The sequence below is a fragment of the Hyperoodon ampullatus genome (assembly GCF_949752795.1).
Source record: "Hyperoodon ampullatus genome assembly, chromosome: 6".
Classification (NCBI taxonomy): Eukaryota; Metazoa; Chordata; class Mammalia; order Artiodactyla; family Ziphiidae; genus Hyperoodon; species Hyperoodon ampullatus.
Genome location: NC_136919.1, coordinates 126415625 through 126439019, shown reverse-complemented (window position 1 = coordinate 126439019; position 23395 = coordinate 126415625). Strand labels below are relative to the sequence as shown.

Below are 23395 nucleotides of genomic sequence, written 5' to 3'. Positions count from 1 at the left end.
ATTGTGCCCACCTGACTGTTCTCTGCAGGGAAATTAGTGGGTTTTAATTACACATAGTTCACGGCTTCTGTGCGTCAGCCCGGTAGTTGTCACTGGTTCCAAGTCCTCCTTGAGTTCTGTACCCAGTGGCTCTTGTGCACATCCTTCGCCTTTATCTGGCCCAGGCAGGCTCTGCTTTCCCACAAAGGAGATGCCCTTAGCTCTCTGACCTCTGGCTCAATATCGAGGCCATATTTGTCCTGGAGAAGGAAAAAGTCACACGGAGGAGAAGACTGTGTGTGTTTAAAGTGTTAGGGAGGGCTTCCCTGGTGGCGCAGTGGTTGAGAGTCTGCCTGCCTGCCGATGCAGGGGACGCGGGTTCGTGCCCCGGTCCGGGAGGATCCCACATGCCGCGGAGCGGCTGGGCCCATGAACCATGGCCGCTGAGCCTGTGCGTCCGGAGCCTGTGCTCCGCAACGGGAGAGGCCACAACAGTGAGAGGCCCGCGTACCGCAAAAAAAAAAAAAAAAAAAAAAGTATTAGGGCGGCATCGAGATGTTGTACGTTATAAATGCTTCATTTGGCTGGATGACCACACGCACGGCGTCTTGGGGACAAAGGCAGTTTCTGCTCTGGGAACAAACCTGACCCAGGAGTTCTTTCTTGCGCCGTTCCGATGCTTCGGACACCAACCCACTAGGAGAGTGTTTCCCAAATGAGGGTGTAGGAAAATCAGTAATAGGAGTTTGTGAATAGAGTTTAGTATTTGGAAAGATCTCGCAGGTTGACTGGTCTGCTAGGACGCCGGGTTTATTGGCCTTTGGCTACAGCCCTCTTCGTTCGCTACTCAGCCCTCCCCACGCTGACCAGAAGCTCTGGAGGATAGTGAGCTGTCACCCCTGTTAGTACCAAATGAGAAAACAAGCAAGCCGTTCATTGCATGTAGTTGGATTTCCTTTAAACAACCAAGGACGCCTTGACAGTCTCCCTCCCTGTTCTCAGTGACTCAGGTGCTGCCCCTGGACCCCCAGCCTTTTCACCTGTGCTCCTCCAGCTGCCTGGCCAGCCCCTCCCGTGAGCAGCCCATACCCCACCGTCCAGAGGCACAGGCTGCCTTAGGTCGCCGTCTGCCCCCGCTGGACTGAGGGCTTCCGCCCTGGGGACCCTCATGTCTTTACTCTCTGAGGGTGGTCTCCCCACGAGACGAGGGGTTCTCGGACACCAGGCTGTGTCCGTCCTGTAAGCTTTGCCCCAGCCCTACCCAAGCCTTAGCACACAATCGGCGCTCAGTAAATATGAGTGGGCTTAATGGACGGGTTATATTTATTGTCACACTGAGTGGCATTTATCCATTTGACGCCTCCTTACATCGCTAGGCCTTCCTGTTCTGGAGGGGGAGCTTATCCATGGAGGCATCAGCCATCTCAGGTAGCACCGTGTCTAGGACAGAAATTTAATTTAGTTCAGTTACACTTGAGGTTTTTTACATGGGGACACTACAGATTTTGATAAAGGCTGTAACGATGATGCTTCTTGTCCTGTCCTCAGGCAGTCCTGTGAAAAGTCTCTCCTTTGCTCAAAATTCCTCTCACCTTGTCATGAAAGATCCGGTTGTATTCAATTCCTAGTAAGTGAGCAGTATGTGATCTGAGATCTGTAAGCAGCTTCAGGTCAAAGAGATCTTTGGTTGGAACAGATCCCCTGTTTCTGCTGCACAGAAAAAGTTTGAATGAGGTCGCTGATGGGACCTCTAACCTTGCTTGTTTTCTGCCTGTTTTGTTTGTTCGGGCCTGGCAGGGAGCCCAAAACTAAAAGCTCGCTTCAGTTTGACTTTCATTGTGGTTCAGTTTTGCAATCCTCAAAACACCCTCAGGAGCCCTCTGTGTATCTGTGGACATCTCCTGGATTTCCCAAAACAAACACAGCATAAACAGGGGAATTTGGCAGTTTACAAATGTAGCAGACGGGCAGCTGCTTCCTTGGTCTGGGAAGTGTTTGCTTCAGATAGAGTGGACCCCAGAGGGAAACTAGTCTGGAAGCTCCGCGGGGTTCTCCGCCCTTGGCCTCCCTGGCAAAGCAGGGTTGGGGGAGCAGCCTGATGTCAGAACCCACCAACCCCCAGCCCGGGAAAGCCCTCGGCCCAGAGGACCCTCAGGGGCAATGGCCTTGGTTCCAGTGTTTCCCTATGACCCTCCCCAGATGACCCAGGGGAGACCACCCTCGGGGGAGACAGTGGTGTCTGACAAAAGTTCGAGAGCCCTGCAGGTCTGGGGAAAGGCTGAGCTGCAGGGCGGCCCCCAGGGGCCTCTCCTTTCTGCTTCCCTTTGCTTTGCTGGGTCTGCCTGTTTAGGGACACAAACCAGGCCCCCTCACAGCAGTTCTCCATTCTCTGCACCGTGGTCGGTCCGCAGGGCACCTGCAGAGCTGCCACCATCTCGGGATTACAGACAGACTTCCCGAATTTCTCAAGGGTGTAGAACAGAGCCAAACACGGCCAAGATCAAGCCCTGGGAAAACCAGGACTCCAATCTCACGGTCTCCCAGTAATGGACCGAAGGATTCAGACGATTTAAAGCCAGAGGGAACCTCCGAGGTCAGTTGTTCCAACGCCTCCGTTTTTCTAGGACACAAGATGAGACGGCTGGCTGATCATAAGGGACTTGGCAGGGGAGGTCTTAGGATGAAGAGGACAGTACAGGCTCTGGGGTCAGGCCTCAGCGTGAATCTTCACCACCTCATTATTCTGGCCGTGACCTTGAATAGGTCCCTCACCCTCTCTGAGCTTCAGTTTTATCATCTAGAAAATGGCAAAATAATGGCACTTGCAGGACTCTTGAGATGATTACATGAGAGAACACTCACGTAAAGCTCTTAGCGTAACGCCTGGCCCTCGGTGAGTGACTAAAAAATCAGTAACATCACCATTATGATCATCACCGTCATCATTTTTATCAACATCTTCACTATCAAAGCCAGGACCCAGGACCCAAGTTTCCTGGTTCAATATTTCTTTTACTTCATTCTTTTGACTCATCTTTGTATATAATGAATACTGTTTGGGGGTGCCCCACTCTACGGGGTATGTTAAGGTACAAACAGAGGCAGTGTCATCAGTTTAGAGACAGATGCTGGGCAAATAATGATGCATTCTTTAAAAAAAAAAAAAGGTAACACTTAGAAAGAGAATTGAGATAATATAATGGCTGAAATTTTATTTTGGATTATGTGTTTCTACATGGTTACATTCCCATATTTATATTTTCATAATGTTTCCCTGTAAAAGCACATATTCTAATGTATCACGAAGTGTGTATTAGAAGGAGTCCTCTCCTACTGTTTTCATTCCGTCTTCATTCCAGTGTTGTCAGAGTCAGCTTTTAAAATTGAATACATTCCACTTACAAGATTCCAAGTGATTGTTTCGGTTGGTCCTAAAAGCATTGTTGATGTAAGAACTACCGGAGCCGTTTTGCATGTGATCTAAACAATCCAGAGGAACAGTTTACCTTTGGGAGATGCTGAGTCCTGTGTGCAGAAGATGAGGGCTGAAGGAAGCTTCCAGATGAATATTTTTTTCCTGCTGTATGTGCTCAGGAATGTGGAGCCATCAGTCAGATCCATTCATTAAGTTTTATCTTATCCTGACCACACAGAGGCCAGGAAGTCACGGGTCCAAAATAAAATCAGGTTTGCACCCCACCTCCTTCTAGTCAATAAAACGTTCCTGATTTTCATTGCTTTTCTCTCCTCTTTCACCAGCTTGGATCTAGTCTTTTTTTCTGTTTTGGTTTCTAAACACCATTCTTTTCTTTTTTTTTTTTTTTTACAACTTTATTGGATTATAATAGCTTTACAATGGTGTGTTAGTTTCTGCTTTATAACAAAGTGAATCAGTCATACATATACATCTGTTCCCATATCCCTTCCCTCTTGCGTCTCCCTCCCACCCTCCCTATCCCACCCCTCCAGGCGGTCACAAAGCACCGAGCTGATCTCCCTGTGTCCTGCGGCTGCTTCCCACTATCTATCTACCTTACGTTTGGTAGTGTATATATGTCCATGCCTCTCTCTCGCTTTGTCACAGCTTACCCTTCCCCCTCCCCATATCCTCAAGTCCATTCTCAAGTAGGTCTGTGTCTTTATTCCCATTTTACCCCTAGGTTCTTCATGACATTTTTTTTCCTTAAATTCCATATATATGTGCCAGTGTACAGTATTTGTCTTTCTCTTTCTGACTTACTCTGTATGACAGACTCTAGGTCTATCCACCTCATTACAAATAGCTCAATTTCGTTTCTTTTTACGGCTGAGTAATACTCCACTGTATATATGTGCCACATCTTCTTTATCCATTCATCCGATGATGGACACTTAGGTTGTTTCCATCTCCAGGCTATTGTAAATAGAGCTGCAATGAATATTTTGGTACATGACTCTTTTTGAATTATGGTTTTCTCAGGGTATATGCCCAGTAGTGGGATTGCTGGGTCATATGGTAGTTCTATTTTTAGTTTTTTAAGGAACCTCCATACTGTTCTCCATAGTGGCTGTACCAATTCACATTCCCACCAACAGTGCAAGAGGGTTCCCTTTTTTCCACACCCTCTCCAGCATTTGTTGTTTCTAGATTTTTTGATGATGGCCACTCTGACTGGTGTGAGATGATATCTCATTGTAGTTTTGATTTGCATTTCTCTAATGATTACTGTTGTTGAGCATTATTTAATGTGTTTGATGGCAATCTGTATATCTTCTTTGGAGAAATGTCTATTTAGGTCTTCTGCCCATTTTTGGATTGGGTTGTTTATTTATTTGTTATTGAGCTGCATGAGCTGCTTGTAAATTTTGGAGATTAATCCTTTGTCAGTTGCTTCATTTGCAAATATTTTCTCCCATTCTGAGGGTTGTCTTTTGGTCTTGTTTATGGTTTCCTAGTCTTTTAATCTGACACGGTTTCTTTATTTTCTCTCTTCCCCCTTTAAGCACACAGTATGCATATGCAAATTCTAAAAAGCCTGCTTGGATTATTGGATTACCCTAATCAGACCATTCCCTTCATCAGGAGGAGGGACTTGGAACTCCAGCATTTGCAATTAAGCCTGAGAAGGAAAACCAGTGACACAAGAGATGAAGCCTTGAGGGCAGAGGCCGTGTTTTACTATCACGTGTTTCCAGCATTAGCGGTGCTTAGCGTGGAGATCCTCTCAGTAGATATTTGAATGAATAACAAACTTCTCTCCATCTCCAATCAGTTTATGGGTTTTGCAGCAATTCTTTTCCCAGGGCACAAGAATATTGTGAACCTATGAATCTTGTGGAAGTTATTATTTCAGTGGCTTAGACATTACTCCCAGAATTAATAAGCTGTGATCTATCCAGATGATGGAATATAATTCACTGGTAAAAAGAAATGAGCTATTAAGCTATGAAAAGACATGCAGGAACCTTACATGCACATATCACTAAGTGAAGGAAGCCAGACTACGCACTGTGTGATTCCAACTCTGTGACATTCTGGAAAAGACAAAACTATGAAGACAGTAAAGAGATCAGGGATTGCCAGGGGTTGGGAGAGGGAGGGATGAACAGGCAGAGCACAGAGGATTTTTAGGGCAGGGAAACTACTCTGGATGATACCATAGTGGTGGATAGTTGTCCAGACCCATAGAATGTACAACCCCAAGACTGAAGCCTCATGTAAACTCTGGACTCTGGGTGGCAGTGATGTGTGAGTGTAGGTTCATCAGTTGTAACAAACGTCCCATCTGGTGGGGATGTTGATGGCGGGGGAAAGGCTGCGCGTGTTTTGGGGTGGGGGGCGGGGGACATATGGGAAATCTCTGTACCTTCTGCTCAATCTCGCTGTGAAACTAAAGCTGCTCTTAAAAATAGTCTGTTAAAATAAGGAGGAAATAAGTTAGTATATCAAGAGGTCAAAAACGTGAATGTTAACAACTTGAAAATATTACAGTTAAAAAGACCCTGCCTGGAAGAAGAAACAGTCAAAGGAGGTGGAGAGAGTAGCTCACGGCTGAGAGCCATCCGTGAAGGTGACGTGGGGAAGGGTCTCAGAAAAGGGACTTGGTGTTTGTCTGAGAAAGGAATCTGCAGGATTCCAGGCTGGCGAGGTGTCCAGAGAAAGCGTTGAAACCTGGACGCCTGCTGTCAAGAACCAGTGCTGATAAGTGGAAACTTTGGAGCTGATATCTGAAATGAAGCCGATTGCAGGTCCAGCTGGAGTCCATTTGCTACAGATTGCCTCTATGTATAGGTAGAGAGAGGCACACAGTAGGTGCTTCACAGCAGGTAGCTACTGTTGTTACTACTTACTTATTGCTCGTATGTCAAGGTTTCCCGGCTACCGTGCAGGCGTGTTGGTGTCCTGCTCACACCAGCCGTGTGGACAGGCAGACGAGTCATCCCCCAGAGAGGATGTCCTGTCCGGGACCCTGCCCTGGGGGGAGGTGTGGGAGGACGTTTCACCTTCAGTTTGAGGAGTGTCAGTTTTTCAGTTCTGCGTAAAAGCATGTCCGGCTCTCAGCAAAGGCATAGAAATCGACAGGACACAATAAAGGCAAAGGATGCGTAGCCTACTTCCAACAGTCGGTGCTATTCTTACCAGGGAAAGATGTAAATGGGACAGCCACAGTTTCAAGTTGGAAATTCAGACACGTGCACTTGACCATGAGACAGCAGATCTGAGTCTACAGCTGTGTGAGGAGATTCGGGGTGTGTGGTCCCCATCTGTAGAGAAGACAGGGAAGTTGAACCATGTGTAGAGAAAAAGACCGCAGTCCCCATTGTGTAAAGCTGTGGGACGGAGTGGCAGGGCGGCTGGTCATTTTGTCTGTCCCCTAGTTTCAGGGGGGCCGTGCAGCTTGCCCAAGCCAAATTTTAGCTTTTTAGAGAATATTAACATCTTGTGGTTAAGATACTATAAATATCATCAGAGGAATTCCAACGTTTTGAAAGACTCCAACTGCTAGAAAGAGAATAATTATTTTTGCCCTAGATACTGAGCCTAAAATATTTTAGTAGAATTTCAGTCTTTTTTGTTGTTGTTTTTTTTTTTTTGCCATACGTGGGCCTCTCACTGCCGTGGCCTCTCCCTTCGCGGAGCACAGGCTCCGGACGTGCAGGCTCAGCGGCCATGGCTCACGGGCCCAGCCGCTCCGCGGCATGTGGGATCTTCCCGGACTGGGGCACGAACCCGTGTCCCCTGCATCGGCAGGTGGACTCTCAACCACTGCGACACCAGGGAAGCCCCCATCAAATCCTTTTTTTTAAAAAAAAGAAAGCTTTGTTGATTTCTGCAGTGTGTTAGTTTCCTATTGTTATGCAACAAATCACCACAAATTCACTGGCTTAAGACAGCACCTGTTGGTTATATCACAGTTTCCATGGGTCAGGGGTCCAAGCGTAGGTCGGCCAGGTCCTCTGCTCAGGGTCTCACGAGGCTGCAGTCGAGGTGTCAGCCCAGCAGCGTCTCATCAGCGGCTCAACCGGGGAGGATTTGCTTCCCGGCTCCTTCGGGCCGTTGCCCGAGTTCACTTCCTTCTAGAGCAGGACTGAGGGCCCCTTTCTGACTCGCCGTTGGTGGAGGCTGCCTTGTCCCTAGAACTCCTGCCATGTGGCCATCCCCGGAGCCAGTCACAGGGGCCAGTTTGCTTCTTCAAAGCTCTCCAGGCCAGGGGATGGTCTCCCTGTAGTCTGCTTGGCATCACACATCGGGTAACACAGTCGTGGGGACAATATCCTGCCACCTTTGCCAGTCAGGTGGGTGTGTCCTTTAACCTGCCCCGCCCACTGAGGGTTGGAAGCAAGTGACAGCCCCGCCTGCACTCAGGGGCTGAGTGTGACCTGCAGTCCCTGCAGGGCATGTTCCCCACATGCAGAAATTATCATTTGTTTTACAAAATTGACCACAACTTGCTTATTGTACTTTTTCTTTTAAAATGAAGCAAGCACATTTGGGACTTCCCTGGTGGTCCAGTGGTTAAGACTCCGTGCTTACATTGCAGGGGGCGTGGGTTCAATTTCTGGTAGGGGAACTAAGATCCCATAGGCTGCATGGCCAGAAAATAAATAAATTAAAAAAATTTTTTAATTAGAAAAAATTTTTGAAAATAAAAGTAAAATGAAGCACATTTGGGAAAGTGTATCTTCTTCAAGAAAACGTAATCTTGTAAATCACTGAAATCTTAGCAAGTTGAGGTCAAAGATGGATTTTTTTTAATTGTTACATTTATTTATTTTTGGCTGCATTGGATCTTCCTTGCTGTGCGCGGGCTTTCTCTAGTTGGGGCGAGCAGGGGCTACTCTTCGTTGCAGTGCGCGGGCTTCTCATTGTGGTGGCTTCCCTTGTTGTGGAGCACGGGCTCTAGGCGCATGGGCTTCAGTAGTTGTGACACATGGGCTCAGTAGTTGTGGCACGCAGGCTCAGTAGTTGTGGCACGTGGGCTTGTGGCTCACGAGCTCTAGGTGTGCAGGCTCCGTAGTTGTGGCACGCAGGCTCAGTAGTTGTGGCTCGCGGGCTCTAGAGTGCAGGCTCAGTAGTTGTGGCGCACGGGCTTAGTTGCTCCGCGGCATGTGGGATCTTCCCGGACCAGGGTTCGAACCCGTGTCCCCTGTATTGGCAGGCAGATTCTTAACCACTGCACCACCAGGGAAGTCCCAAAGATGGATTTTTTTCTTCCAGGTACAAGAAAAATTCAGTGAGGTTAAGACAAGTTATTGTCCTTAGCTGCTTTGACATAAACATTCTTCCCCGGCCTCCCAGACCATCTCCTGGCCATTCTTCTGGGTTCCACTAAAAGTCTCCCCACGAGGCCTGTCCTGATGCTTCTAACTAGAGCCCTCCTTCATCCTAAACCCCAGTATTGTTCTCCTCCCCTGGGTTACTTTACAGATACTTGGGTAAATGATTTTTCTCTTGCAGACAGACCTGTGCCATTCTTCTCTATATCATTAAAGCCTCACTCAGTAACTGGACATAAGGAATACTCAATAGATGTTACATCCATGAGATTGAATTTTATATCTTTGGAGCCACTCAGGCAGCATAATATACACTAATATTAAGGACTGTTGAGTTATGAAAGCTATTAGCTAATAGCTATGAAAGCCATTAGCTAATCATAGGTGTTGACTTACTGAAACCTGTGCTGTGTAAGTTTCCACGTGAGGATGAAGTCCTGTGACAGCAGCCTTGGGGTCAGCCTTAGCCCCTGACTTCTCCATTCCCAGCCCAGAGGTGTGTGGCCTTGGGCACCACGCTTAATGTCTCTAAACCTCGCTTTCCTTAATATAGCCATTACTTAATAAGTATGAAGCCATTATTAATATCGGGGTGGAAGCAGTGACATCTCCTGATAGTAGCAGCACAGCTCACACAAGGGCAAGGACGCAAGTCCCAGCTCAGCCCTGGAAGGAGGGCGGCCTGGCTTGAGAGGAGGTGGCCTGGCAAACACAGACTGCAGTGTCTACAGACGCTCTCCCTCTTTGCTGGTTAGAAGACTAGAGGAGAGGGTGGGGGGACTGGACCCGGGGACCCTGCTTTAGTCGGCAGCCGGCAGGGGGGCTGGTCGCGTTCTCAGAACCGAGGGCAATGTTGATGCTCTGAGACCAGCGAGGACACAGGAGCTGCTCACGGGGTTTCAGGGCCGCAGTGTTTGCAGGTGGACCACCACCCTCTGCGTCGGCCCCCAGCCCCGCCAAGTGCAGGAATTTACAACGTCAGCCTCAGACTTAAACGTCAATGGCTTGAGCGCCACACCGGAGTTACTGCATTCCTCGTGGTAATCTAATCAGTTTCTAAATAAAAAGGCAAGCATTATCGGCGCTTTTCTCTGGAAGGGAGGAATTGACTTCCAAGGGCTTGGGGTGCTCAGATGGTTATGAATTTGTATCTTTAAGCGTCTGTTACCCAGTTGTGTGCTCTGAGATTGGGTGAGATTGTGCTGCCCTTGCTTTCCTCCTGTTTTCACACGATAGGCTTCTGAGAATCTTGTAAACATCCCTGATAACTGTCAGTGACTGTGTTAGCATCAGCACTGGGATGCTTTGAGATTATGGTAATTTTTTTTTTTTTTTTTTTTGGCCATTTATGTCTCCTGGCGACCTCCATAACTCACAGCTAGATTTTAGTGACCACAAAACTTCTTTAAATTCCCAATGTATTTTGGTTGTTACTGCTTTCAGTATCTGAACTCTTTTAAGATGGAAAGTGTAAATAATTACAAAATAACGTAGAGGCGGAATTTAGAAGGAGGAGAGTAAGCAGAGGAGACGAAAATGGAGAAGGAGAAAGAGGAACCAGCCTCAATCATGAGCGAAGCTTTTGTTGGGGCTAAAAACCCTGAAATACGCTAACAGTGTGGTCCTGCAGCAGCGAGGTGGGGGGGACAAGCGAGCGAGAGTTTTGACAAATAGTCGAAGCTGAGACTGTTCTCATCACGGATCCCTGGAGGACGTGAAGCCCCCTCTTGAGTAAGAACAGCTAACGGCTCTGCAGCCGTCTCCTCTTAGTATCAGTCACCTAAGCCCAGCTTGTGGCTCCCTTCATGCGGAAGAAGGAAGTATGGCGTGTGCATCTGGTTAATCCTCGTCGCGTCTGAAAGTCCACTTGGCCCCAAATTCCGATGCCTCGACGTTTCTACCAGTAACCTCTTCCCTCCCTCCCTCCTTCACTCCGTCTCTTCCTTCTTCTTCTCCTTCTTCTTGTTTTCTTTCTCCCTCTTCTGCTGCTTTTGCTCCCTCTCTCTGTTCCCATGTTGTTTCCTTCCTTTCCAGTCGGGAAGGATTTGAGGGGAATGACTTTATCTGAGCATTCAGGATGGACCCCCGTGAGCCCTGCCTCCTGGTGTCCGTGCTGCCCTGTCACCTACCACATCCTCTCCGTGTTGGCCTGTGTCACCAGTAGTCTAGCGGAGGTGACGGTGCATCACTTCTGAGGCTGACCTAGAAAAGGTGTTGTGGCTTCCCACCCGGCCCCTCGGTGCCAGGCTCCGTCTTGTGAGGACACTCACCAGCCCTGTGCAGAGGCCACGTGGATGGGGACTTGCCTCCCACCAGAAGCCTGGCCCAATCTGCCCACCTCGGAAGAGCAGCCTCCAGCCGCAGTCCAGCCCGGATGACCACAGCCCCGCCGGCTTTGTGACTCAGCCTCATGAGATGCTGCGGCTGGACCAGCCGGACCACTGCTGGGTTCTGGCCCTGCAGAAACGATGAGATCATGAATGTTTGTGGTTGCTTTACGCCAATAAGTTTTGGGGAAATATACAACAAATACATACTGTACAATATGTGTACACCTGGAAACGGTAATACATGTACCTTAAAAGAAAAAAATTCAGAAAGTTAGGGATTAAAAAGTCCAAAGCTTTTTTTGTTTAATAAGAATTTTACTTCCCCTGAGTGCTTGCACCCTCTCCTCATTGCCCCTGTATACATTTAAGAAGGATGCACCAGTGGTTTTCTCCTTGGTTGTGAGAAGAAGCTGTGAAGTAGACCAGAACTCATAAGAAGCCACTGCTAATCTACTTTTGAGAACCTCATCCATGGCTAACGTTTCTGGGCAAATGATCAACCCTGTTCCACCCTGTGTTTTTAAAGTATTCGTCATCCTTTCTCAGTTAAGACTGTATATAGGACCACACCTTTTAGTGTACTCTCACGTCATATGGTTTATTTCCTAGGCCCAGAGTAATGACTGGGTTTATGTTCATTCAAACGAGTTGCTCTGAATGCAGATTCCTTCGTGTTTTGCAGTAAAATTACTATGAATGTCTTCCAGAACAAATCTGAGGTAAGGTCATAATTGTGGTTTTCCAAATATCGCTTTCCGCGTGCTGTTAAGTTACGGTGACTATTATTTTCCATTCTGGGGCTTCTTAAGCTTATGACATAGTGATGATTTTTATATGGGACACGGTCTGAAGAAAAACAGTTGTGTGATTTTAGATAGAATCAAAAATCAGGATTCAACCAAAATGTCATGACATCACCGGACTCACCCCCATCCCTCTGCTCAGCCCGTGGCTCCCAGCGTCCATCCTTCCTCCAAAAGTTCCTCACAGACCTTGGGAGGGAGGGGTGAGAAGTATCCCCTGTGAGACAGGATACCCCAGAGAACAGTGAAAAAGGAGGAAGGCGTTTCAGGAAGAAATGAGAGACGGTCCCATCAGAGCTACTGAGAAATGGGGACTGGATTTGGCAAAAGGTGGCCCTGTTGACTCTAGCAAGAGGAATTGTGGAGACAAAAACTCGAGTGAACGTGCCAGGAAGGGAAATGGATGGTGGGAATATAAACACATGTTACAAGGGGTCTGTTTTGAAGACAAACAGAAAAGCAACGTAAAACCCAGCTAGAAATGCCATTTCCTCAGATTTCTTATCTGCAAGGTGAGAGAGAGGTGGCAGAGGTCCTATGTTTCCAAGTCAAAGAAATACCTTGGAGTAAAAGCCTGAAGAGACAACCTGACAGAGAAGGGCTGCCCCAGTGCTGGTGACCCGGCCGTGACCCATCTTTCCTGCCCAGGGGCCACATCAGCATCGTTTGCATCAGATGCCTGTGTGATGATTCGGAATAATAATAAAACTTCAAGAAATTCTTTGAATATTTGATTATGAGAACGACTTACACTCATTACTTATAGCCGTGTTTGTGATTCAGACAGTCGTCGTGATCATTTTCTGATGGAAAGAAGTCTCAGGACAGATCCTGTGTGTCTGTACCTGGACCCCCAGGTACGTTGACCAGAAGGGACTGTGAGAACAACAGCAAGAGTGCCTGGCCTTATGGTGCCGCTTGAGAATTTACAAAGCCTCTTCACAAAAATGTAGTCATATGGACCATTGAAAATGCTCTTTCAAATACATCCAGTTAGCTATTCGTTTTGATCACAGCTCAGCGATCCTGGTGATGCCTTCCTGCCTTCATCTTATTTTAAAAAGTGTTTGCAATTCAAATCTTCAAGCTCAAGAACTGTCGCTTTGGAGAGGATGTGAATGAATGTCTGAAATGTTGGCCTAACTCGTGTTTCTGCATCTGCTCCCAGAATGCGTCCCTGTGCAGCTCAGAAGTGAATGGGGGCCTCTGAGGTGCCCACGAGCGGCTGGAGCATATCTGGGCCGCCACTGGCACTTTGTGATCTACTTCCTGGGTGCCAAGGGGCTGCTGGGCTGGGGCCAAGGCGGGCAGCAGCCCTCAGAGATGCTGGTGCAGAGATGCTTCTACCAGTTAGCACCATTGGAGGGAAAACTGAGAATTGGGAAGAAGTACAGGGATTTGATATGAGAAAATCTTTGGATTTTCAAGAGATACCACACATTACATCATCATCATCATCATCATCATCATGGTTATTATTATTTACTGTGGATGAATCCAGTGAAGTATAAAAGAAAAGATACCCAGGATCCTCAGTGGAGAGTCTTTCAGTCAAGAGCAGGAAAGAACATCTGCCAGTTTCACAGTACCATGATTTCATATTAGTTTCATGCTGTGTGGCTGACAGGGTCTTGATGCTCTGGCTGGGTTGCAGGTTGCCGAGTTCAGGATACTGGCCCACCAGAGACCTCCCGGCACCACATAGTATCAAACGGCAAAAATCTCCCAGAGATCTCCATCTCAACACCAACACCCAGCTCCACTCAACGACCAGCAATCTACACTGCTGGACACCCTATGTGAAACAGCTAGCAAGACAGGAACACAACTCCACCCATGAGCACAGAGGCTGCCTAAAATCATAATAAGGCCACAGACACCCCAAAACACACCACCGGATGTGGTCCTGCCCATCACAAAGACGAGATCCAGCTTCATCCACCAGAACACAGGCACCCTCCACCAGGAAGCCTACACAACCCATTGAACCAACCTTACCCACTGGGAGACAGACACCAAAAAAACGGGAACTACGAACCTGCAGCCTGTGAAAAGGAGACCCCAAACACAGTAAGTTAAGCAAAATGAGAAGACAGAGAAATACACAGCAGATGAAGGAGCAAAGTAAAAACCCACCGGACCAAGCAAATGAAGAGGAAATAGGCAGTCTACCTGAAAAAGAATTCAGAGTAATGATAGTAAAGATGATCCAAAATCTTGGAAATAGAATGGAGAAAATACAAGAAACATTTAACAAGGACCTACAAGAACTGAAGAGCAAACAAACAATGATGAACAACACAATAAATGAAATTTAAAATTCTCTAGAAGGAATCAGTAGCAGAATAACTGAAGCAGAAGAACGACTAAGTGACCTGGAAGATAAAATAGTGGAAATAACTACCGCAGAGCACAATAAAGAAAAAAGAATGAAAAGAATTGAGGACACTCTGAGAGACCTCTGGGACAACATTAAATGCACCAACATTCGAATTATAGGGGTTCCAGAAGAAGAAGAGAAAAAGAAAGGGACTGAGAAAATATTTGAAGAGATTATAGTTGAAAACTTCCCAAATATGGGAAAGGAAATAGTTAATCAAGTCCAGGAGGCACAGAGAGTCCCATACAGGATAAATCCAAGGAGAAACACACCAAGACAGATATTAATCAAACTATCAAAAATTAAATACAAAGAAAAATTATGAAAAGCAGCAAGGGAAAAACACCAAATAACGTACAAGGGAATCCCCATAAGGTTAACAGCTGAACTTTCACAGAAACTCTGCAAGCCAGAAGGGAGTGGCAGGACATATTTAAAGTGATGAAAGGGAAAAAACCTACTACCAAGATTACTCTACCTAGCAAGGATCTCAGTCAGATTTGATGGAGAAATTAAAAGCTTTACAGACAAGCAAAAGCTAAGAGAATTCAGCACCACCAAACCAGTTATATAACAAATGCTAAAGGAACTTCTCCAGGCAGGAAACACAAGACAAGGAAAAGATCTAAAATAACAAACCCAAAACAATTAAGAAAATGGTAATACGAACATACATATTGATAATTACCTTAAATGTAAATGGATTAAGTGCTCCAACCAAAAGACATAGACTGGCTGAATGGATACAAAAACAAGACCCATATATATATGCTGTCTACAAGAGACCCACTTCAGACCTAGGGACACATACAGACTGAAACTGAGGGGATAGAAAAAGATATTCCATGCAAATGGAAATCAAAAGAAAGCTGGAGTAGCAATTCTCACATCCGATAAAATAGACTTTAAAATAAAGACTATTACAAGAGACAAAGAAGGACACTACATAATGATCAAGGGATCATTCCAAAAAAAAGATATAACAATTGTAAATATTTATGCTGCCAACATAGGAGCACCTCAATACATAAGGCAAATGCTAACAGCTCTAAAAGGGGAAATCGACAGTATCACAATCATAGTAGGGGACTTTAACACCCCATTTTCACCAAAGGACAGATCATCCAAAATGAAAAAGGAAACACAAGCTTTAAGTGATACATTAAACAAGATGGACCTAATATTTAAAGGAATTCCATCCAAAACCAACAGAATACACTTTCTTCTCAAGTGCTCATGGAACATTCTCCAGTATAGACAATACCTTGGGTCACAAATCAAGCCTTGGTAAATTTAAGAAAATTGAAATCATATCAAGTATCTTTTCCGACCACAACACTGTGAGACTAGATATCAATTACAGGAAAAAATCTGTAAAAAATACACACACATGGAGGCTAAACAGCACACTACTAAATAACCAAGAGATCACTGAAGAAATCAAAGAGGAAATCAAAAAATACCTAGAGACAAACGACAATGAAAACAGGACGATCCAAAACGTATGTGATGCAACAAAAGCAGTTCTAAGAGGGTAGTTTATAGCAATACAATCCTACCTCAAGAAACAAGAAACATCTCAAATAAACAATCTAACCTTACACCTAAAGCAATTAGAGAAAGAAGAACAAAAAACAACCCAAAGTTAGCAGAAGGAAAGAAATCATAAAGATAAGATCAGAAATAAATGAAAAAGAAATGAAGGAAACGATAGTAAAGATCAATAAAACTAAAAGGCGGTTATTTCAGAAGATAAACAAAATTGATAAACCATTAGCCAGACTCATCAAGAAAAAGAGGGAGAGGACTCAAATCAGTAGAATTAGAAATGAAAAAGCAGAAGTAACAAGTGACACTGAAGAAATACAAAGGATCATGAGAGATTGCTATAAGCAACTCTATGCCACTAAAATGGACAACATGGAAGAAATGGACAAATTCATAGAAAGGCACCACCTTTTGACACTAAACCAGGAAGAAATAGAAAATATAAACAGACCAATCACAAGCACTGAAATTTAAACTGTGATTAAAAATCTTCCAACAAACAAAAGCCCAGGCAGATGGCTCCACAGGTGAATTCTATCAAACATTTAGAGATGAGCTAACACCTATCCTTCACAAACTCTTCCAAAATGTAACAGAAGAAGGAACACTCCAAACTCATTCTATGAGGTCACCATCACCCTGATACCAAAACCAAACAAAGATGTCAGAAAAAAAGAAAACTACAGGCCAGTAACACTGATGAACATAGATGCAAAAATCCTCAACAGAATACTAGCAAACAGAATCCAACAGCACATTAAGAGGATCATACACCATGAGCAAGTGGGGTTTATCCCAGGAATGCAGGGATTCTTCAGTATATGCAAATCAATCAAATGTGATATACCATATTAACAAATTGAAGGAGAAAAACCATATGATCATCTCAATAGATGCAGAAAAAGCTTTTGACAAAATTCAACACCCATTTATGATAAAACTCTCCAGAAAGTAGGCATAGAGGGAACTTACCTCAACATAATAAAGGCATATATGACAAACCCACAGCCAACATTGTTCTCAATGGTGAAAAACTGGAACTATTTCCAGTAAGATCAGGAACAAAACAAGGATTCCCACTCTCACCACTATTATTCGACATAGCTTTGGAAGTTTTAGCCACAGCAATCAGAGAAGAAAAGGAAATAAAAGGAATACAAATTGGAAAAGAAGAAGTAAAACTGTCACTGTTTGCAGATGACATGATACTATACATAGAGAATCCTAAAGATGGTACCAGAAAACTACTAGAGCTAATCAATGAATTTGGTAAAGTAGCAGGATACAAAATTAGTGCACAGAAATCTCTTGCATTCCTATACACTAATGATGAAAAATTTGAAAGAGAAGTTAAGGAAACACTCCCATTTACCACTGAAACAAAAAGAATAAAATACTTAGGAATAAACCTACTAAGGGAGACAAAAGACCTGTATGCAGAGAACTATAAGATACTGCTGAAAGAAATTAAAGATGATACAAACAGATGTTCTTGGATTGAAAGAATCAAGATTGTGAAAATGACTATACTACCCAAAGCAATCTACAGATTCAGTGCCATCCTTATGAAACTACCAATGGCACTTTTCACAGAACTAGAACAAAAAAGTTCACAATTTGTATGGAAACACAAAAGACCCCAAATAACCAAAGCAATCTTGAGAAAGAAAAATGGAGCTGGAGGAATCAGGCGCCCAGACTTCAGACAATACTACAAAGCTACAGTAATCAAAGACAGTATGGTACTGACACAAAAACAGAAATATAGATCAGTGGAACAGGATAGAAAGCCCAGAGGTAAACCCACGCACATATGGTCAACTAATCTATGACAAAGGAGGCAAGGATATACAATGGAGAAAAGCCAGCCTCTTCAATAAGTGGTGCTGGGAAAACTGGACAGCTACATGTAAAGGAATGAAATTAGAACACTTCCTAACACCATACACAAACATAAACTCAAGATGGATTAGAGACCTAAATGTAAGGCCAGACACTATAAAACTCTTAGAGGAAAACATAGGAAGAACTCTCTATGACGTAATTCACAGCAAGATCCTTTTTGACCCACCTCCTAGAGGAATGGAAATAAAAACAAAAATAAACAAATGGGACCCAATGAAACTCAAAAGCTTTTGCACAGCAAAGGAAACCATAAACAAGATGAAAAGATAACCCTGAGAATGGGAGAAAATATTTGCAAATGATGCAACTGACAAAGGATTAATCTGCAAAATATACAAGCAGCTCATGCAGCTCTATATCAAAAAAACAAACAACCCAATCCAAAAATGGGCAGAAAACCTAAATAGACATTTCTCCGAAGAAGATATACAGATTGCCAACAAACACATGAAAGGATGCTCAACATCATCAATCATTAGAGAAATGCAACTCAAAACTACAATGAGGTATCACCTCACACCAGTCAGAATGGCCATCATCAAAAAATCTACAAACAATAAATGCTGGAGAGGGTGTGGAGAAAAGGGAACCCTCTTGCACTGTTAGTGGGAATGTAAATTGATACAGCCACTATGGAGAACAGTAAGGAGGTTCCTTAAAAAACTACAAATAGAACTGCCATATGACCCAGCATTCCCATTACTGGGCATATACCCTGAGAAAACCATAATCCAAAAATAGTCATGTACCACAATGTTCATTGCAGCACTATTTACAATAGCCAGGACACGGAAGCAACCTAAGTGCCCATCAACAGATGAATGGATAAAGAAGATGTGGCACATATATACAGTGGAATATTACTCAGCCATAAAAAGAAATGAAATTGAGTTATTTGTAGTGATGTGGATGGACCTAGAGTCTGTCATACAGAGTGAAGTAAGTCAGAAAGGGAAAAACAAATACCATATGCTAACACATATATATGGAATCTAAAAAAAAAAAAAAGGTTCTGAAGAACCTAGGGGCAGGACAGGAATAAAGACGCAGAGGCAGAGAATGGACTTGAGGACACGGGGAGGGGGAAGGGTAAGCTGGGATGAAGTGAGAGAGTGGCATGGACATATATACACTACCAAATGTAAAATAGATAGCTAGTGGGAAGCAGCCACACAGCACAGGGAGATCAGCTCAGTGCTTTGTGACCACCTGGAGGGGTGGGTTGGGGGAGGTGGGAGGGAGACGCGAGAGGGAGGAGATATGGGGATGTATAGCTGATTCACTTTGTTATACGGCAGAAACACACCATTGTAAAGCAATTATACTCCAATAAAGATGTTTAATTAATTAATTAATTAATTGAATTAAAATAATGTATTTTAGATTCAAAAGAAAAGAAGTGAATGGGGACACGGCCGTCCCCTCACTCTGGTCTTCCTCCTGGCTACTCCTCTGTCTTGAAGGCGGCCCCAGGTTAGGCAGCCTTGTCTGGTGAGCACCCCCTTCCCTCCTGTGTTCAGAAGGCACGTCGTGCTTCTCATACATGGACGGTCATTAGCATGAATCATGCAAACTTGGAACCACGAACCTCTCTCTCCCTGTGGGTATGGACTTGTTCCTATTTTAGTCAGCTTGGAAAAGTATGAGAAACATTAAACCCAGATTTCTGAGGTTAGTCCAAATTATTCTTTTAGAAGAGAGGAAAAAAGATATTATATCTCCTAAGGAAACTTGTAACCACTAACAGTAAATTTAAAAGGTTTCAAATGTTTTTTTCCCTCCCACATCCACTGCTTGTGCGTCGTTTCAATCCATCATTTCTCTCATCAAAAAATAAATGCTAGACTGCAGATCCATTGATCTACCTGTGCAAATGCATTCTTAGGTGCAACGTGTAAAAACACCATGTGCTCAGTGATGCTGACCCACCAGCTTTATCCTGTCTCCACCGACAGTTCAACATTCCACTGTGTATTCACGTTTGGAAGATTTTAAAACACACCACCACATAAATCAGCTATACCCCAACATAAAATAAAAATAAAATTAAAAAAATAAAATATTTTTTAAAAATACACCACCATTCATGTGCAGAAAAGCACCTTTATTTACAGCATGTGAACTCAGTGTGCTCTACTTGTTGGGAAGGAAGACCTCAGCTCACCTGTTGCAGGTAACTGAGTCCCTTCCTGTTCCAGATGTAGGCTTTTTTCTTTCTATTTTTTTTATTCAAACAGAAAGTCACAAAAATTATAATCATCCGCATCAGTTCACTCAGTCCCATGTAATTAATTTTTTTATCTTGATCTTTTGTTAGCACTTTTATGAATTCATCAGGTTTCCATTAGAGTTCTGAAAATGCTTACTCATTCAGTTTAGCAGTATAGTCAGTTAACAGAAACCTGTGCTTGTCAGAGTCCTTTCCATGAATTCCTTGAAGATGAAACCGTTTTATAGGAACAATTTTGCAAAAGCATCAAAGAACACCCAGAACTGTCTGTAAATGACAAAAGACTTAAAAATGACCATGGTTAAAGATTTGATGAAAGTTCATAATAATGCAATTGACAGGGAAATTTAGTTATTTCTGAGATATACATTTTAAAGTAATAACTAGAATTATGATTTATAACATTATACTAGAACATATAAGATTTTTATAAATTTCATGTAATGTCTGAAACATTTATATTAAGATATTTCCATACAAATAACCCGAAGAAAGTTTAGTATTAGTTGTTTTTTATTGTTTGTTTGCTTTTTTATACTGCAGGTTCTATTAGTCATCAATTTTATACACATCAGTGTATACATGTCAATCTCAATCGCCCAATTCAGCACACCACCATCCCCACACCCCGCGGGTTTCCCCCCTTGGTGTCCATACGTTTGTTCTCTACGTCTGTGTCTCAACTTCTGCCCTGCAAACCAGTTCATCTGTACCATTTTTCTAGGTTCCACATATATGTGTTAATATACGATATTTGTTTTTCTCTTTCTGAGTTACTTCACTCTGTATGACAGTCTCTAGATCCATCCACGTCTCAACAAATGACTCAGTTTCGTTCCTTTTTATGGCTGAGTAATATTCCATTGTATTTATGTACCACATCTTCTTTATCCATTTGTCTGTCAATGGGCATTTAGGTTGCTTCCATGACCTGGCTATTGTAAATAGTGCTGCAATGAACATTGGGGTGCATGTGTCTTTTTGAATTATGGTTTTCTCTGGGTATATGCCCAGTAGTGGGATTGCTGGATCACATGGTAATTCTATTTTTAGTTTTTTAAGGAACCTCCATACTGTTCTCCATAGTGGCTATATCAATTTACATTCCCACCAACAGTGCAGGAGGGTTCCCTTTTCTCCACACCCTCTCCAGCATTTGTCGTTCGTAGATTTTCAGATGATGCCCATTCTGACTGGTGTGAGGTGATACCTCATTGTAGTTTTGATTTGCATTTCTCTAATAATTAGTGATGTTGAGCAGCTTTTCATATGCTTCTTGGCCATCAGTATGTCTTCTTTGGAGAAATGTCTATTTAGGTCTTCTGCCCATTTTTGGATTGGGTTGTTTGTTTCTTTAATATTGAGCTGCATGAGCTGTTTATATATTTTGGGGATTAATCCTTTGTCCGTTGATTCGTTTGCAAATATTTTCTCCCATTCTGAGGGTTGTCTTTTCGTCTTGTTTATGGTTTCCTTTGCTGTGCAAAAGCTTTTACGTTTCATTAGGTCCCATTTGTTTATTTCTGTTTTTATTTCCATTACTCTAGGAGGTGGATCAAAAAAGATCTTGCTGTGATTTATGTCAAAAGAGTGTTCTTCCTATGTTTTCCTCTGAGAGTTTTATAGTGTCCAGTCTTACATTTAGGTCTCTAATCCATCTTGAGTTTATTTTTGTGTATGGGGTTAGGGAGCGTTCTGATTTCATTCTTTTACATGTAGTTGTTCTGTTTTCCCAGCACCACTTATTGAAGAGACTGTCTTTTCTCCATTATATATCTTTGCCTCATTTGTCATAGATTAGTTGACCATAGGTGTGTGGGTTTATCTCTGGGCTTTCTATCTTGTTCCATTGATTTGTGTTTCTGTTTTTGTGCCAGTGCCATATTGTCTTGATTACTGTAGCTTTGTAGTATAGTCTAAAGTCAGGGAGTCTGATTCCTCCAGCTCTGTTTTTTATCCCTCAAGACAGCTTTGGCTATTCGGGGTCTTTTGTGTCTCCATACAAATTTTAAGATGATTTGTTCTAGTTCCATAAAAAATGCCTATGGTAATTTGATAGGGATTGCATTGAACCTGTCGATTGCTTTGGGTAGTATAGTCATTTTCACATTATTGATTCTTCCCATCCAAGAACATGGTATATCTCTCCATCTGTTCGTATGATCTTTAATTTCTTTCATCAGTGTCTTATAGTTTTCTGCATACAGGTCTTTTGTCTCCCTAGGTAGGTTTATTCCTAGGTATTTTATTCTTTTTGTTGCAATGGTAAATGGGAGTGTTTCCATAATTTCTCTTTCAGATTTTTCATCATTAGTGTATAGGAATGCAAAAGATTTCTGTGCATTGATTTTGTATCCTGCAACTTTACCAGATTCATTGATTAGCTCTAGTAATTTTCTGGTGGCATTTTTAGGATAATCTATGTATAGTATCATGTCATCAGCTAACAGTGACAGTTTTACTTCTTCTTTTCCAATTTGTATTCCTTTTATTTCTTTTTTTTCTTTGATTGCTGTGTATAGGACTTCCAAAACTATGTTGAATCATAGTGGTGAGAGTGGACCTCCTTGTCTTGTTCCTGATCTTAGAGGAAATGCTTTCAGTTTTTCACCATTGAGAATGATGTTTGCTGTGGCTTTGTCATATATGGCCTTATTATGTTGAGGTGGGTTCCCTCTATGCCCACTGTCTGGAGAGTTTTTATCATAAATGGGTGTTGAATTTTGTCAAAAGCTTTTTCTGCGTCTATTGAGATGATCGTATGGTTTTTCTTCTTCAATTTGTTAATATGTTGTATCACATTGATTGATTTCTGTATATTGAAGAATCCTTGCATCTCTGGGATTAATCCCACTTGATCATGGTGTAGGATCCTTTTAATGTGTTGCTGGATTCTGTTTGCTAGTATTTTGTTGAGGATTTTTGCATCTATATTCATCAGTGATATTGGTGTGTAATATTCCTTTTTTGTAGTGTCTTTGTCTGGTTTTTGTATCACGGTGATGGTGGCCTCGTAGAATGAGTTTGGGAGTGTTCCTTCCTCTGCAATTTTCTGGAAGAGTTTGAGAAGATGGGTGTTAGCTCTTCTCTAAATGTTTGATAGAATTCACCTGTGAAGCCATCTGGTCCTGGACTTTTGTTTGTTGGAAGATTTTTAATCACAGTTTCAATTTCATTACTTGTTATTGGTCTGTTCATATTTTCTGTTTCTTCCTGGTTCAGTCTTGGAAGGTTATACCTTTCTAAGAATTTGTCCATTTCTTCCAGGTTGTCCATTTTATTGGCATAGAGTTGCTTGTAGTAGTCTCTTAGGATGCTTTGTATTTCTATGGTGTATGTTGTAACTTCTCCTTTTTCATTTCTAATTTTATTGATTTGAGTCCTCCCCCTCTTTTTCTTGATGAGTCTGGCTAATGGTTTATCAATTCTGTTTATCTTGTCAAAGAACCAGCTTTTAGTTTTA

The 23395-nt window shown here is 43.1% G+C and overlaps 1 protein-coding gene across 1 annotated transcript in view; it reads left to right on the top strand.

The window, feature by feature from the left end:
- Nucleotides 1-23395, top strand: part of PALLD (palladin, cytoskeletal associated protein) — a gene marked incomplete at both ends in the record, with an annotated part of 383889 nt that overhangs the window by 222059 nt on the left and 138435 nt on the right. The gene's annotated exons all lie outside the window — the stretch shown is intronic.